Here is a 15,605-nt window from a genome sequence, read left to right on the forward strand (position 1 = left end):
CGATCAACATCACCTTATCTCAGTGATCCAAAGAAAGCAAATCCCCCAGGGCAAGCTCCTGGAGCATCTCCATTCGATTTGCCGAGTCTCACGCAAAGCTAGACTAGACTGCGTCCCCTTACATCATCATAGATTTGGTATGATGCAATCAAAATTACATATCTTGAATTTAGCCTGAACTGTAAGTTGCTGTGCATAGCACTGACAAGACAGAAATTATTTAGAAAGCCTCAGCAATGCATGAAGCCAAACTTGTGGATGAGCTCTGCTGGAAGATGCAGGAACACTAGCTTCAACTTCTTGTTCTGCTAAAAACCTCTCTGATTTTTTTCCCCAGATCATTTGTCCCCCATGTTTGACTCAACTTCTCACCTTTCTCAGGGGGTTGTCTCTTCAGACTGTAACTTCTTCAGTCTGGCCTATCTCACTACACACACAGCAGAAGCGAGACTTCTTATTTAGGGGCTTTAGAGGTGCTGTAACACGAAATGCAATTTGTAGCAGTTGCAGTTTTACTAACTGGAAAACAGGGATAGGAGAAAGGGGAAACCACGTGAATGGTTTGTTCATCTATTAATTTTTCAGTCTTGGACAATGTTTCTCTTCTAGAAAGAAAAAAAAAAATCTCCTTTGTTAGGGGGTTTTCAAGCTGCAAAATCAGCTAAGAACATACCTAGACTAGACAGTCTACCCTTGGACTATCTTCACTGCCACCATCCTTTTCTCTTTCTGAACATTTGTCCCAGACAATCTCCTGCTACATCTTAACATATTTACACACTACACAATCTGAGATAGAATCTCTTCAATGTTTTGCTGCCAGCTCTTGCATTTTCTCCTCTTTCCCTGTTTTATTCTGTCAAGTCTTGTACAGGTTCCTTCTGAATCAATACAGGAATAGCTTTAGACTTCACTCATGTCGTATCAGTTCCCATATCCTACCAGTTTTCAAGTCATATGTATCGTACTGGACAGCTCCTTGTTCTAGCAATTACAGCACTGCTTGGTAAGTATGTGTGTTAGCTTCATCACCTACTCAAGAGTGAAAGAGAAATCATCCTTTAAAAGCAGTTGTATATGGACAGATCTAAAGATATTCAATAGGACTGTGTTAGCCTAGTGGCACAACACGAGTCATACACAGATGACTCGTATACATAGCATTTGGAAAGCATCAGCACGGCACAGCCAGGAAGCTCAGGGAGAATGTTTTCATCCCTGGATGACACAGTGACCCGTCAGGCTTACGACTGTTCCCCGTTCACGCTGGCTGAATTCAGCCACAGAGTGAGGAATTCCACGAGAGCTGCACGCAAACAGCCACAGGCTTAACATCCCTAGTTATATTATGCATGATCCGCATCTTCTAGAAATTAGCTGTGGGCACACCTCCAAGCTGTTCCCATGTTATGCATAAATAAGCACATCTAAATAAGTCATCTCCTTTAAGCATCGTATTCCAATTAACTTGGAATAGATAGCCAGCAACACAGAAAAATAACACGTTAAAATATCAAAATCCCTTGTTTAGACATAAATTTAGACATAAAAAATATGTTCATTTCTCAGTGAGCTGCCATTCCAAGCATCACACAAACCACTTTCCATTAGAAAGGTTCTAGATAGGATTTTAGCATTGTACAAGGTTGGCAGCTGCTGCTTCGCAAGAGCAGGAAGGCTAAAACATTCTGCAAAGTTTCAGAGATGTTAGGGGCAAATCGTTTAAAAAAAAAAAAAAAAGCCACCATCATATTATTGTTAGAGAGTACGTAACCTACGTGTGTTTCCACTTCATATGTAGTGAAATATTAAACTCTTGAAATAAAAATGATATGAGAAAAACATCTAATAAGAGAATCACTGAAAGTTTATATATAGCAAGCGGTATACTTGCTTTTTATAACTGTGCTTTCCTTTTCTATTTATTAACTAATGGCTGGATTCCGGTCCCATTTTTTCCCCCCGAGGAGGAACACCTTACTTGCAGATAGCTTTGTTAATAACAGTTTGACTGTTCAGATAGTAAGGGGTTCTGTTGTTTGGGCATAAGATCAGTGGAAACACGCCCACAATTATTTCTTAAGCTGTTTTTGTTAACATGTTCTTCTACATAAATGAGACTAACGCGTGTTTACCAAACACCGGACCACAATACTCGGGGGGAGAAAAACAAAATAAGGATTTGCGGTATAGTCATGCATCAAAGCACCTTCCTTCTGCACTCGGGAAATACGGAGTGAAGCAAGCATTGCATAGGAGGGGAGAGAGGCTCAGTTTTACAGTACTTGTCGTCCTGCTTTCCTGGGTACCGTGGTGTGACAGGCAAGCAGATGTTTTATTTTAGAAGCTTGCTAAGGAGGAAAAAAAAAAAATAGTGCAAACCACTCTGACAGATTTCAGAGGAAAGGGCTTTACTGCAATAGCCGCTTGATAGCAGATGCTACACTACTGCAGATTATAGCGTACTTTCCTTAGAATGCACCGCAGCATCTTAGGCTTGTGATAAAGTGTTATCAGAGTGCTGCAATTTCTCATCTGATTTTTTCCAGGAGCCTGTTATCTCCACGGAAACAAAACGATCAGTTGTTCCCTCCCTAGCTGCCATCCACTCTCATAACGGCGCCATCCTAGTCAAACACACAAATCTAGTTCGTTGTACCAAACCTCGCTGATACCCGCTGCGCCAAACGAGAACTCCTCTAGCGTACCTGCCAGGACACAGTTAGGTACCTGGAATACGGTTCACTCCGTATTTCTTCCCTCCCCACTCCCAACATTTACATGATACGCACCACTAAGTATCGAATAAGGATCTAAACTTTATCCTTCTCCCACAAGACTCTCTAGAGTATGTGAATATTAAAAATGGAAGAATATTTGTCACTGTACAGCGCACACATACAACATCAGTGGCAGAAAGTGCTGCTTTCTTCTCCAACATTTGGCAAGCAAAAGGGAGCTCAGCTCCACAGGGGTTATTATTTAGCGTAATTCGCAAATGCACGTGCACAACTGCCATTCATTGGGTAGTTCAACCACAATTTTTAGGGAGATTTTAGTGTTGTTTCAGTTTGTTCAGATGACCGAATACAACAACACAGCTCTAATGCCCCTAAAATATACCAGGGCCCCTAACCCGGTAGAAAAAGCGGGCTTAACAGTGGACTGTTCTTACTTCAAAGTGACCTTCACGCTGGCTGTCAAACCTGTTCCACTCCGTGCTTCTTTTCAGGAGTCTGCTGCGCTTTCATTAGCGGTTCATTTCGGTACGGAGCCCCTGAGGCAATAGATTCTCCATTCAGATTCACAGCACAGCATCACGTATATCCCAAGGTGGCCCATCCATCCTGAAATTAAGAGGTTACATTTTCGTCTAGAATTGCACTTTATCAGAATCATTAAGAGTGACAGTATCGTAGCAGAGGCGGTAGCCACAAAGATTGAACGCCAAACGGTAAGGCGAACTAAAAAGGGTAACCAATCTCAACATAATCTTCACAGCAGCTCCTCTTCTAAAACAGACAGGATTGCTACGAGACAAGTTTTCTCCAGAAATCAGAAGTCGTAGACAGAACAAAACGAGTCCAAACATCTACCTCATGAAACAAGATAGCCCAAGCGCTCAAGAAGAAAGCCAATGAAATAAAATTAACATAGTCTTACTACCACACCATGCACCCTAGCGCTCAAACTGGCTTTAAATGCTGGGCTATTAAGAGATCCCAGTCATGAGCAGCAATTATACTGTTTATCCTACCTTTACAAAAGCACATCGACCATACAGAGACTAAACGAATAGTTGGACATCTCCCCCAAGAAACCAGCCCATTGAACACCAGAGAAACGTTCGCGTCTCCCTCATCAGATATTCACCAGCCCTCCAGGCACTGAGCAGCAGCAGTACGTTCCGTCCATTGCTAAATCTGGACCCTCATATGCCCAAAATCCAAGAGTACTGGCCTACTTGAAATGATGCACCTGTGAAAGTAACAGCAATTAAATGATACCCGAGATTTCTGTGAAGTCTTTGCTTCTAAACAAACGAAGCTCTGCAAAAGCAGCAGCATGAGATGGGAACTTCCTCATTTAGCTGCAGTTTGGGGGCAAACGAACCGAGTCGTCCTGTTCTCCTTGCTGCCAGCCCCCTCACCCATCTACACTTCTCCACGCGCTCAGCGCGAGAAGCGCTCCAAGCAGGGCCTGTCGAGGGGGTGAAAAGCTGATCCGTGTAGCCAGGTGGGGATCTGAGCTCACACCTGCACTAGATTTTCCACCGTGAAACCTCTCAGTTACAGAATGAGCTGGATTCCTCCCCAATGGTGAGGATGGTGACTAGGACTGGGGGGATTGTTCATGACATGCAACCCCTTCCTTATTTCTTTCCCATCTTTCCTGTTCTCCTTTCTTCCCTCTCCCCATGAAGCTATTCTAGGGGCAATTACAGTGAGTGTAGTAGCAAGCACAATATAAAAACGTAAACAAAAGCTAGAGCTCACCCCTGCTGCTTTCACATCCTGCGTCTTGGTAGGGATACATAAAAATGTCTTAGGAGTTATAAATTGGGCAATTACTAATTGGATCAATAATTTGATACTTACCGAGTGCTCCTCTTTAAAATCAGCACCGTACTAGGAGAGATCCCTAGCAGTGGGATTTTAGCGCTTGCTGCAGGCAATAAAATCTTCACCTTGCCATTGGCAGAGCTGTTCATCATATTATTAGAGTAACACAGCAAGACAGATTCACTTTTATTTACTGACTTCAAGTTGTCTTGCTGCTGCCTTTTCTCATTTCACATATAACTCTGGCAATTTAGTATGCAAAGTAAGTGATTTCGTTAGTTTTATGCTACCAGGGAAACGAGTAGCGCTCGAGGGGAAGACGGATGTGCAAGAATCACTAAGGAAAAACTCTGGTACTTTATCATCACGGGGTGCGGATGGTGGAAATCTTTGTTCACGTTTGCTTCCTCTTCCCCTTCTCCCCAGTACTGCAGCAGTTCATCCACCTGCGTGGGGCTTCTGCGAGAGGGTGGAGAGAAAAGTCATCAACAGACTCACCGTTCCCAGTGCCACAACACAACGTCCTTTGGACAAGGCACAGAAAATGCAGTAACGGACAAAACATTCAGCACCTTTCCTTACACAAAGGCAACAGGCTTCCCTGCTTTACTCCAGCCGGCTGCCTCAACATACCTGAATTAGAGAGCATGCAGCATTATCTGAGTTTTAAGTCAGCTTAAAAATGAGGGCTGCCTCCCTATTTTTGATTAGGGAATTTGAGACCTGAATCTGCAGCTTCTGTTTCCTGGGAGACTCCCACTAAACCCTAAACACTCCTGGGACGCAAACAAAAGGCCCAGGTCTACAGAAAGCCGACAGCTAACACAGGAAATCACAGGCATAAGCACTGCAGAGGAAAGCCAAACACCCTTCATCAGACATCATTGTATCAGCACTCAGACACAGCTGAAAAATTTAAAATAACATCCACCTTCCTAAGGAGTATCAAATAGGGAAGCACATTTCCCAGGAACATATTTCTGCACACGCTTAGTGGCCAAAAATAGGCCAGCGTGTTTTATACTGGCAATTCAAAGAGGCATTTTTGTCAATGGAAATGGGACAATTTAAGTTATCTCCATGACTTAAGAAGGTCTGAATTTTCATTTTGCTCCGCAAATATGTTTTAACAATCTATATACCTACAATCTATCAGGAAATCAAAACCTGTAAGACGAGATTGTCCAAAAGCAGGCAGAAATCTCTGAATATCATCTCCACTCCTAAGGTTTGCAGAACAAACGTTCTGTGGGTCTTTCAGGGCTCGGTAAAACGCATGACTGTCGTGGCCCTTTCCATTTTCTTGGGCAGGGTTGCCCATACCGCCAAAACAGTCCGAGATGAAAAGATGAAGTTCCTACCCTACAAGTGTTACCTGTAGCTATTTGGAAATCAAATGCTAGTACAGAAGCCGTTGTGTATCTAGACTCTTCCATGAGTCCGTCTGTGGATTTGTTAAAAAGCTCTTTTCCAAGGCACACTTATTGTTCTCAGCCCTGACGTAAACTAGCACACTAAAATCTTTCGAGGGAACTACAAACGCATGTTCCCTGGCAGACTATATTTGGCAAAATCTCTAGACAAGGTAATTTGGACTGTGCAAAATAAACCCCCACCAATCCATGTCCTCATTATTTTGAGCCTTGATCAAAGCATAAGCCAACAGGTAACAATCCTGAAGAGAACATAAAGCTTCAAGGACAACACAAGTAATATTTCCTATTCATCGCTACTTAATTAAACAACCTCTTTGTGTCGGCGCTCTGTGAGGATGCATTTGACAGAATCTTCACCTCCCTTCCCTACGGCCCTCGAGCAAACGCACAGAAATTGCCAGTAATAGGGGTTACTGTGAGAAAAAGCGTCGCGTCAAGTCTGCGTGAAAACACAGCTCTTCAGAGCCACGGGGCCACACGGAGCTGGAGCAGAGCCACAGAGCCAGCTCAGCTGTCGCTCAACTATGGCCACAAACACGCGTTTCGTCTTGGGCTCTGGCCTTACCACCACCGACGCCAGGCTGACGCCACCCAACGCTTCCGCTCCCCGAGGAGCGGCGTGGACCACAGCGCGAGCACGGGCTTCCCTTGGGGCCCACCAACACAGCTCGGACTAGCACGGGGGGCTGCTTCTCACATGGTACGAGAGGCCAGCCTTGTCTCTCTTTCCTGAGATGAGAGATCCTTTCTTCCCCCTAGGAACTGGGTTATTTCAATCCCTTAGTCCAAGCTCAGCGCTCAAGCACCAATTATTCTGTTGCTGTTATCTCAAGCAAAGCTTAAAATAAGAAGCATGAGCTCACATGAGCCAGGCAGCCTCCTGCAATGGCTCAGTATCAGCAATTCTGTGCCCTTCATCTCCTGCTTTGTCATGCCTAGGTTTATAGTTTTATCAGTAACGAGTTCATTGCAAGGTTAATTAGTGTTGAAATGCCACTGCTGGGGATCATTACCACAGACACACTAAGATTGAAAATTTGGAACTTACTTTTGGCAATAGAAACAACACATTGCAGCCCCTCGACACTCAACAGTTATATTGCAATTAAAAATATATACAGATGTATAACTCTTAACATTTTTTTCATTAAATGGAAATGAAAATGGTTATCATGAGCCAATGGCAAGATGTCAATGTCGTAAACCACACGCACAGGAAAGTGAAGAAATGCTTTCTGGGGAACTTCAAACCCATTTAAAATACTATCAGTCTGAAAATCCCTGAAAAATCTGAACGCTGAAATTTCAGTTTGGGTTCCTGGGCTAAGGCCATTTTGAGTCTGAGCCAGTTCACTGGCTTTCTTAGCAAGGCAATTGAACTGTAATGGGCAGACTGAGAAACAGCAAGTTGGGAACAACTGAGCAGCAGCAGAATTTTAAGCCTAGAATTCAGAAGAAGAAATAAGACCAAGACAATGAGGAAGAGGAGGGGCGGGGGGACACGTCCTGAACACAGAAATACAGTGCGGTAGCCCTTTGGAAACCGTCAGCCAAGCAGAAGCGGTTGACGTCCTCCAGAAGCTGCTAGGGCTGAACCACAGCAGCTGGCACAGCCAGCACCCGCAGACTGCAGACTGTGCTGCCCTTCAGTCCCCGCACGGCAACCCATTCCCCTGTATGAAATCTTTAGCACTCTCTCATCGTTTAGTTTAGCTACTAGAAACACAGGGAGGCAGCAAGGTAGAAAGGAAAGAGTCAGGATGCCTCAAGCAGAACAACTCTTCCATGTCTACTTTGGGCTACAACTGGCTGTTGATAGTGTTACAGGAATAAAAATGATGAAAATAATTGTCATTAAATACTTAACTTTAAAAAAAGCCTCCCACACTGGGCCCACAAAACTCTCACGATCGCATTTAAGAAAAAAAGAAATATTTTGTTCTTCCTCTTTAGAGAAAAAAATGCACTAGTTGGAGATGGATGACCACTTGAACAGCTTAAAAACAACACTCCCTATTCTTATCTGGAATAAAATAAGTCAAGACTGTTACCTCTTGACAAGCTTATATTTCTCACCTTAGTCACTGTGAAAATGAAGCATGACACTGTTCAGGCAATTTCTCAGAAAGGCTCATGTTCAATAAGCAGATTTACCATGCATATAATTGCTATATCAAGCACAGGGATATAGATGGGCTTTTCATGTATCTATTTTCCTTGCATCAGGGCCACTTCCTTTTCCCAAGTTCAAGGGACGATAAAGGACAAATCAGCGATTATAAAAGAACGTAATTGTGCAGGAACGTTTTTTTTCAACTGCAGAAGTTCACATGTACTCAGATATTTGGTTGCTAGCACCTCACACCCTAGCAAACACCTCCTGCGAATAAATCACCGCTCCAGCACAGTTAGGTCAGTTTTCATCTGCTCACAGAACTACACACAAATCAAGCTACAGAAATTTAGATAGCGATACAGGTCTGTATCGGACAAAAATCAACACAGGTCACTGCCGCCACTCTGCAGCGAAACAGAAATGGGATCTATAAACCGCGAACCACAAGCAGAAACAGAAACCAGAGCGATACAGCTCCCGATGTCACGCTACGGCCCTCGGCCTCTGCATCAGGCTCCCTCCTAGCACACAGCACCGCGTGCTAGAGATCAGAGCGACTCAGGTGCTGGACACCCAGATCGGGCACCGCGCTGCAGATGCCCTGCTGCCCACGCTAAATCTCTTCTCCTTTTTCACCTATCAGTCTGGGTTCGGCCTTTTTGAAAACTGTGGAGCAGGGGCTGCTATCTGTCTTTTTAGAGCTTCCCGGAGCAATCCAAGTATCACCATTATGAGCAGCGTAATAATCCAACCAGAAAGTTAAAAAAATTCACTTACATTTTTATTGTTTATTTTATATATATATATATATATATATATATATATATATATATATATATAGTTTATATAATGGAGATCCTAGGAAGTTGCAACCGTCCTGCTATCAAGCCAAAAGAATTAGTTGTTCACCTTGTGAATTAGAGATCACTTTAATTACATGTGGTATATTCTGGTATATTCTCACTATCCCTCCTACTACACTAAAACAACATTGTACTAGCCTATCTACACTTTAAGCAGATGCGAGCACATCAGGATACTACTGTGTTTTATTCAGTCCCCCAGAAAAGTTTATTCTTTTTTCCCCCCTCCATTAATTATGATAATGAGAAAACAGTAAATACATCCAGGGCAGAGAAATTGGGGTTTAAGATCGTTAATGAGCTTTTACAGAGATTACTAATGTACTTTGAGAGGTAAATTGTAGTCTGCAGCCTATAAAGCAATTTTCTTTTCATTCAGCAGTGTACACTCACAGCTGCACAGCCATGCCTGTTAAACAACTACGTACTTGCATTTTCTAAACATCAGCAAAGAAAGCGCACAGGCCAGCCCCTTCTGATTATCCATAGTATCAACAAATATAAAGTTGGGGGGGGGGCAGATTATTACAAGAACGTATTCTGATTTTTATAAGATGACTCATCTTCACTTTTGACAAAAGTGCAGATCCATAGGAGCTAACTTGGTTATTACTAAATGAAGCAAGAAGCGACCAGCATTGGCCAGACCAGACCGACTCAAAGCACCGCGCGAGGGAGGAGACACTGACAGTTGCTAGCTAATTCACCGATTCCTGCTGCAGCCAAGGTAAATCAAACTACTGTGTCCTAGCCACTATGTACAAAGAGCGGCAGTTTACACATCCCCCAGCTGGAAGTCTAAAGAACTATCATTTAATGTTTCTGGAAGTGCTTTGAAGATTTGAAGTGCCAACTAAGTGCCAACTGTTTCCCAGCGTTGACCCCCCCCCCACCTCCTCTCCCCTGGAGTTCTGCCCCAGCTCATCTTGTTTTGAGTATGAACAGCATTGCAGGGAGCATCTTCCTTCTCCAGAAAAAGAGGCTATGTTTCTGGTTTGTTTGTTTGTTTTCCCTGGGAGTTGGTTTTCTGTTGGTAGTATTTTGCACTGTTTTAATTGCATCTTTAAAGAGATAAGAAAAGCAGATACTATCTGCTCCTGCAAGTGCTCAGCTCAGATAATAGACATGAAGGAAGCGCTGGTCCTTTGCACAGTTTCTGAAATTTCAGAGTGCTTCCTGCACCGAGAACCAATTTCTTGAAAAAATAATCTATGTATTATTACACAGATAATGTAATAATGTTTGAGGGGCTATCAGTTTCTTGGCAGCCAGCCCTACGGAACAAAGTGCCTTACAGAGAAGCGCAAGTAGATTTTACACAAGTCCTAAAGGTGCACGGCCCTCTTGGAATCACAGCATGATACCACATTGCAGAGCGCACACTGTTGACCTCAATAGACCTCACGTACTTCTCAGGCAATTCTAGCTCCTTTTCCCTTTTCTAAGGAACAGGAAGAAAGCCTAACATTTGCTAAATAACCAGAGATCCAGATCCTCACAAATACACACACATGCCATTCTTTGCGAAATGCAGAGCTTTTAACACCTTTCAGATATTATCACAGAAAATCTTTGGGTTGCATTCTGGTTCCAAAACCTAAATGAAGTTTATCCAAAATCTGAGAGTGAGATCTTTAGCAACTTCTAAAGGAACTGATCACTATTCACTTACTCCAGAGTAACAAATATATTCTGCTTGCTTGAAATAGCACATCTGCATGCAGCATGATAAAGTCAGAAAGTCAGCAACCTCACAAATGCTGCCTTAGACCGATAACCTTCGGAATAGGAACTCTCTCCCTTCTCTGAAGGGCTGCTTTGCTAAATCAACAAAGAACCAGTGAGAATCACAGTCCAAAAAATGCAAAGTTATTAATTTGCGTTCTTCACACCTTTGCCTATTTCAGGCCTCTGCTAATCAGGTCCTGTGTAGAGAGACCTGCTGAGCATCCAGAACTCTAGATGCAGATGGTGAGAGCTGCTATGGACTCGAAACCTCCGCAAATCAGGAGTGCAGTTCGATCCTTACATTTAACCTAACATCATTATTGCCTTCTAGGCTTGACTGCTGAGAGTCTATGCCTTCTGAGAAGCAGGGCTTCACTCAAGCCTGTAACAGACTTTCAGCTTAATCTCTTTTCCTTTTGGGGCTTTAACTCAACTAGTTGACATCCTGTTGCCAAAGAAAGCAAGACAACTAAGAAACGACTGGCATCCGCAGCAAGTCAGCACACAGTATGCCACTGCTCCCAGCCACCTACTACAGCTGTCTCAGCCAAAAACGCCTGCAGTCTTCCCTGCAAACTACTCTTTTTGTCTCATAGCTATTACACTGAGAAGCAATACCTTTGTGACAGTATCTATGGAATGAGTAGACACTTTCGGAAGTGTGAAATTGTTGTCATCCATTTCACATACTCTTTTCTGTTGATAAAAGTTACTGATTTGGTAAAACAAAATCCTTTCCTGAAACCCTTTAAGGAGGTCCAACAAAAGCAGACAGTGAAGAAGCTTCCCACACACTCCCATATCCAGACAGTGCAATCCAACATCATGGCTGTGCTGAAACACTTCAAGGTGGTTTTTTTTTTTTTTTTTTTTTTTTTTTTAAAGACAGCTAAAACTGCTGTCCAAAAGTCTGTGCTCCTACTTAGTGATGACTTACGCATAGCATTAATATGCTTTAACATAGCAACAAAAATCTTCTAACACGTAAGGTAAAGACCTGAGATCTGAAGTTTGCATCTGCATCTTTCAGAGAGAGCACAGTAGTGTACTACCAACAGTGACATGAAATAACTTTCACCCCGTCTCAGCTGCAAGAACACTTCTAGGACAGGTCGTGCATGTTTAACTTCAGCAATCACATCACAAACCCAGCAATACACAGCAGGGGAAAGAGGAGCTTAAATTGATTTATCTTTTAAGGGCTACTTGTAGTTTTGAAAGAGCCAACTCTGAAACACCTCCCCCCCCCCCCCCCGCTTTTTTCCAGGCAGGATTGCATCCAGTTAGGTTTTGAATATCTCCAAGGACGGGGACTCCACAAACTCTCTAGGCAACCTGTTCGATCATCCTCACAGTAAAAAAGTTTTCTCTATGTTTACACAGAATTTCTTGTATTCCAATTTGTGCCCGCTTGTCCTGTCACTGGAAACCACTGACAAGACTCTGGCTTCCTTTTCTTTACAGCCTCCCATCAGGTATACACACTGATGAGCGCTCCCCTGAGCCTTCTCTTCTCCAGGCTAAACAGTCCCAGCTCTCGTAGCCTCTCCTCACGTGAGAGATGCTCCAGTCCCTTAATCGTCTTCCCTTTGCCGAACTTGCTCCAGGAGGTCCGTGTCCTTCTTGTACTGGGGAGCCCAGAACTCCAGGTGTGGCCTCACCAGGCCTGAGGGGAGGGGAAGGATCATCTCCCTCGACCTGCTGGCAACGCTCTTCCTCACACACCCCATCTCTTATCCTACTGCTTGTTCAATTTCTGAACATTTTGCTTCTAACACAGATCAGGCTTGAAGTCTGAATTCTCCGTCCTTTCCTTCCATCACGCGCACAGCCTGCTGGGCTGCCCTAAAGATCACACAAATTATTGCCAAATAACAGTCTGCTTGGAAGAATGCTCAAAATATGCACAGTTCACAGCACAATAACTTTCTGGGTTGCAATGAAAAAAATTGGCCAAGATACACTGGGAGTCTGCAGAGACTGTAAAAAAAAGAATCAGCTGCCTGATTATTCGTCTGCATTGTCACGAGCAAATAGGAGTGAAGCATCTAGCGGTTTTCTTCACGATAACCCTAAATGACAGCTGAATCTAGCCGAAAGAACGTTCCCTACTCCTTTCAGGAAGGTGGCTGCATGTGGTGCAGGTATTATTTATTCCACTTTCTTGCGCAGACTGATAAAGGCCCAGGATAGTCTGCTATACTACAATAACCTTCTTTTATCTTCAATGCCTGTCTCTTCCATGTCTTTTGAACAAGGGGGCAAACTCTACTGGAGGTGAGCTTTGAACTCCCAACTCCTTGCAGAAGACGACTGGGTTCTCCCATCCCTGCCACGCGCAGGTTACAGCAGTGGACACTGCCAGACAACGGCTCCGTTCCTCCTATGCTTGACCTAAAGCAGCTTTTCTATCTGCTGACTCCTGCAAGAGACAAATCCCACTTCTCGCCCCCCTCCAAGTTCAGGCATCCTGACGGTTTATGCCGCCTCCAAGCCTCTTGGATCTCTGAATCCTCCACACAATCCCGGCAGCAATGACAGGGTGGCCCAGTACCCCACTCACACCGTGGGCAGTTGTGATTTACACATATGCTCCCGCAGCTCCTGCTGCTTTTCCTGAACAGAAATCAAGCAGAGGCCTCTTATATTGCAATGTTCCCATGACCCCAACGTACTCTCAGGCTGTCCGGTGCCCTCACAAAACTCTAGGATGAGGTCAAAGCAGAGGAAAGTCATTTGCGATGGAAATGAAGCAATTCTTGCACAGAGATACTACAGAACAAAATTACACGTACGCAAGCAGCATCTAGCGGTGCTGTTAAAACATATGTTTCAATAACATAACCTGTCTAGGGAACAAGATATATTAAATTATTTTGAAGGCTCAGGTCTCAGTGAAGAGAAGTAAAGTAACCATGACTTTAAGTGCTAAATGCTGAAAATGGCTAGAAACAGCAAACCATTCCCAGACCTGTTCCTCGAATCTTAAGGATCCCAAATTTAGCTCCTGAAAAGCCACGTGTCATGGACTATTTCACTAAGTTCTCCGTTTTTAAAGGTAAAAATCGGATTGAACTTTTAATGGATGGAACTGTTTATCACCTGAACTGTTTCTGGTACAGGAGCTGTTTCTGGTATTACACTGAAGGAACACAGAGCAATAGGCAAACACAACATCCTGACAGGAATTTAAGGACCTGCATGCATGCCTAGGCTTAATAAGTGGCTGCACTGCTCCAGTCAGTCTAGGTTACTGCTGTAGTTCTAATTGTATTGAATAGCTCCTAAACATAATTTGTCCTCTCACTCATAGCATCCTTTGCAAACAAACAAACAAAAAAACTGGATACGGACACAAAATAACAATGAAAAACATCCCTGTGGTTGAGAGTCAGAAGAGATGACAGCTCAGGCTTAAACTCAGCTCATCTCTGGAAACTATAGGTGCTTGAAAAACCTAGAGAGGAACATTCATCTGAAACACAAAAGCAACCAGAACCATCATCTAACAAGTTACTGGCTTAGCTGAAACAAGACAGACTCTCAAGATCCCCAATGGCTTCCAGTTTAAGGTAAGACATTTGACCTAGTGAAAAACTCCAGCAACAAGCGTTTGCAATGTAGCTACGTGAGAGGTCCGGTGATTCTTACTTCAGTAAGCGCTTGTGAAGCGGTGCCGGGTAAAAGTAAAGACAAGGTGGCCACTGTCATGATGTAAAGCAACCGGTGCCTTTCAGAAATACAAAAGGGCCTGATTCTTTGTACACCACGTGGCCATTGGATTATCATGGCGTTCTAGCAATGAGGAACGTGCATTCATTTAAGAGCTAGTTTGCACAAAGCTCCTCTCCTGCTCTTGCTACTGTAACTTCACATGGCTTACACGCGCAAAACTGATCAGTAGTAACCCTCCAAGGCCCAACGCTGAACCACATGATCTCTGGGACAGAGAAACCAGTGTAGCCTTGCTCCTTCTGGGTAGGGCTTTACTCAGAAATGGGAATCAGAGCTAGCTCTTAAACCCACTAACCTGCACAGCGTCATGCAAGCCACATTTTTTATAAAGGCAACACAGAAATCAATTGCCTGGTTACTAGTCTCTGTTCAGCAATACTTATACGCCCTCATCTTTGTGAGAGCCAAATATTACATAACATACCGTCAAGAGCAAGGACAGAGATGAAGTATCTATGTACTATAATGTATTCACGACCTTGAATATGAACGGGGAAACTGAGGCGTGGCACTATAAGGCAGGATGCTGAGCAGGCACAGTAAACCAACAACCAGTATGCTCAGAGGTAACCGGATGAGCAGCTGAGCCCACATCAAGCTCACGCCAGAGGTAACTGCTCTGTGTGACATGCTAGAAAGCACTGGGGTCTGCTCTGCTATTTTCCTGTAGTACAAAATGACCTCTCAGCTCACAGCCAGGGGCTAATTTGGGATTTCAAGTGCTACTTTAACACATGAAAAGCACTATCCAGCCTGTAATCCTATGGAATAACAGTGGAGATGGCTCATTAAGAGCCCTTTAGCAAGTTCTCCAGCTCTCATGTAAATGATTATATCACCTTGAAAAGTGTTAATGAAACCCTTGAAGTGAAATTCTTCTGTTCTCCCAGACAGAGAAAACAGTTCATCGCAACCAGAGATGGCTAAAATCCCTTCTCTTTATCATTTAAGGAGATGACAATTTACCAAACATCTGTAACAAGGATGAACGAGAGCCACGTAACTTCTTAACCATCACACTGGCATGTATCGCACGGTATCCGATGAAGCATGCCCTGCGGCATATGGAAAGACCGAGGTCTCTTCAAGATGCGGCACCACGCGATAGCGTACGCGCAGCTGTGGCAAACTGCAGAACAACGCGGGCAACTGCTTGTGTGATGCG

At 43.7% G+C, this 15,605-nt stretch overlaps 1 protein-coding gene across 7 annotated transcripts in view; it reads right to left on the reverse strand.

The window, feature by feature from the left end:
• Positions 1-15,605, reverse strand: part of LOC104141146 (leucine-rich repeat and fibronectin type III domain-containing protein 1-like protein) — a 67,840-nt gene that overhangs the window by 32,733 nt on the left and 19,502 nt on the right. For 4 of the 7 annotated variants that reach the window (XM_068909591.1, XM_068909593.1, XM_068909597.1 and 1 more), the window contains exon 2: positions 3,176-3,347. The exons of 1 other annotated variant lie outside the window; for it this stretch is intronic. The gene's annotated coding sequence lies outside the window, so the exon portion shown is untranslated. Of the gene's footprint in view, positions 1-372; positions 520-3,175; positions 3,348-3,873; positions 4,047-15,605 lie in introns of those variants that run through there. 2 more of the 7 variants (XM_068909594.1, XM_009670288.2) reach the window with 2 other exon arrangements.

The sequence above is a fragment of the Struthio camelus genome, chromosome 16 (assembly GCF_040807025.1).
Source record: "Struthio camelus isolate bStrCam1 chromosome 16, bStrCam1.hap1, whole genome shotgun sequence".
In the NCBI taxonomy this organism is placed as follows: Eukaryota; Metazoa; Chordata; class Aves; order Struthioniformes; family Struthionidae; genus Struthio; species Struthio camelus.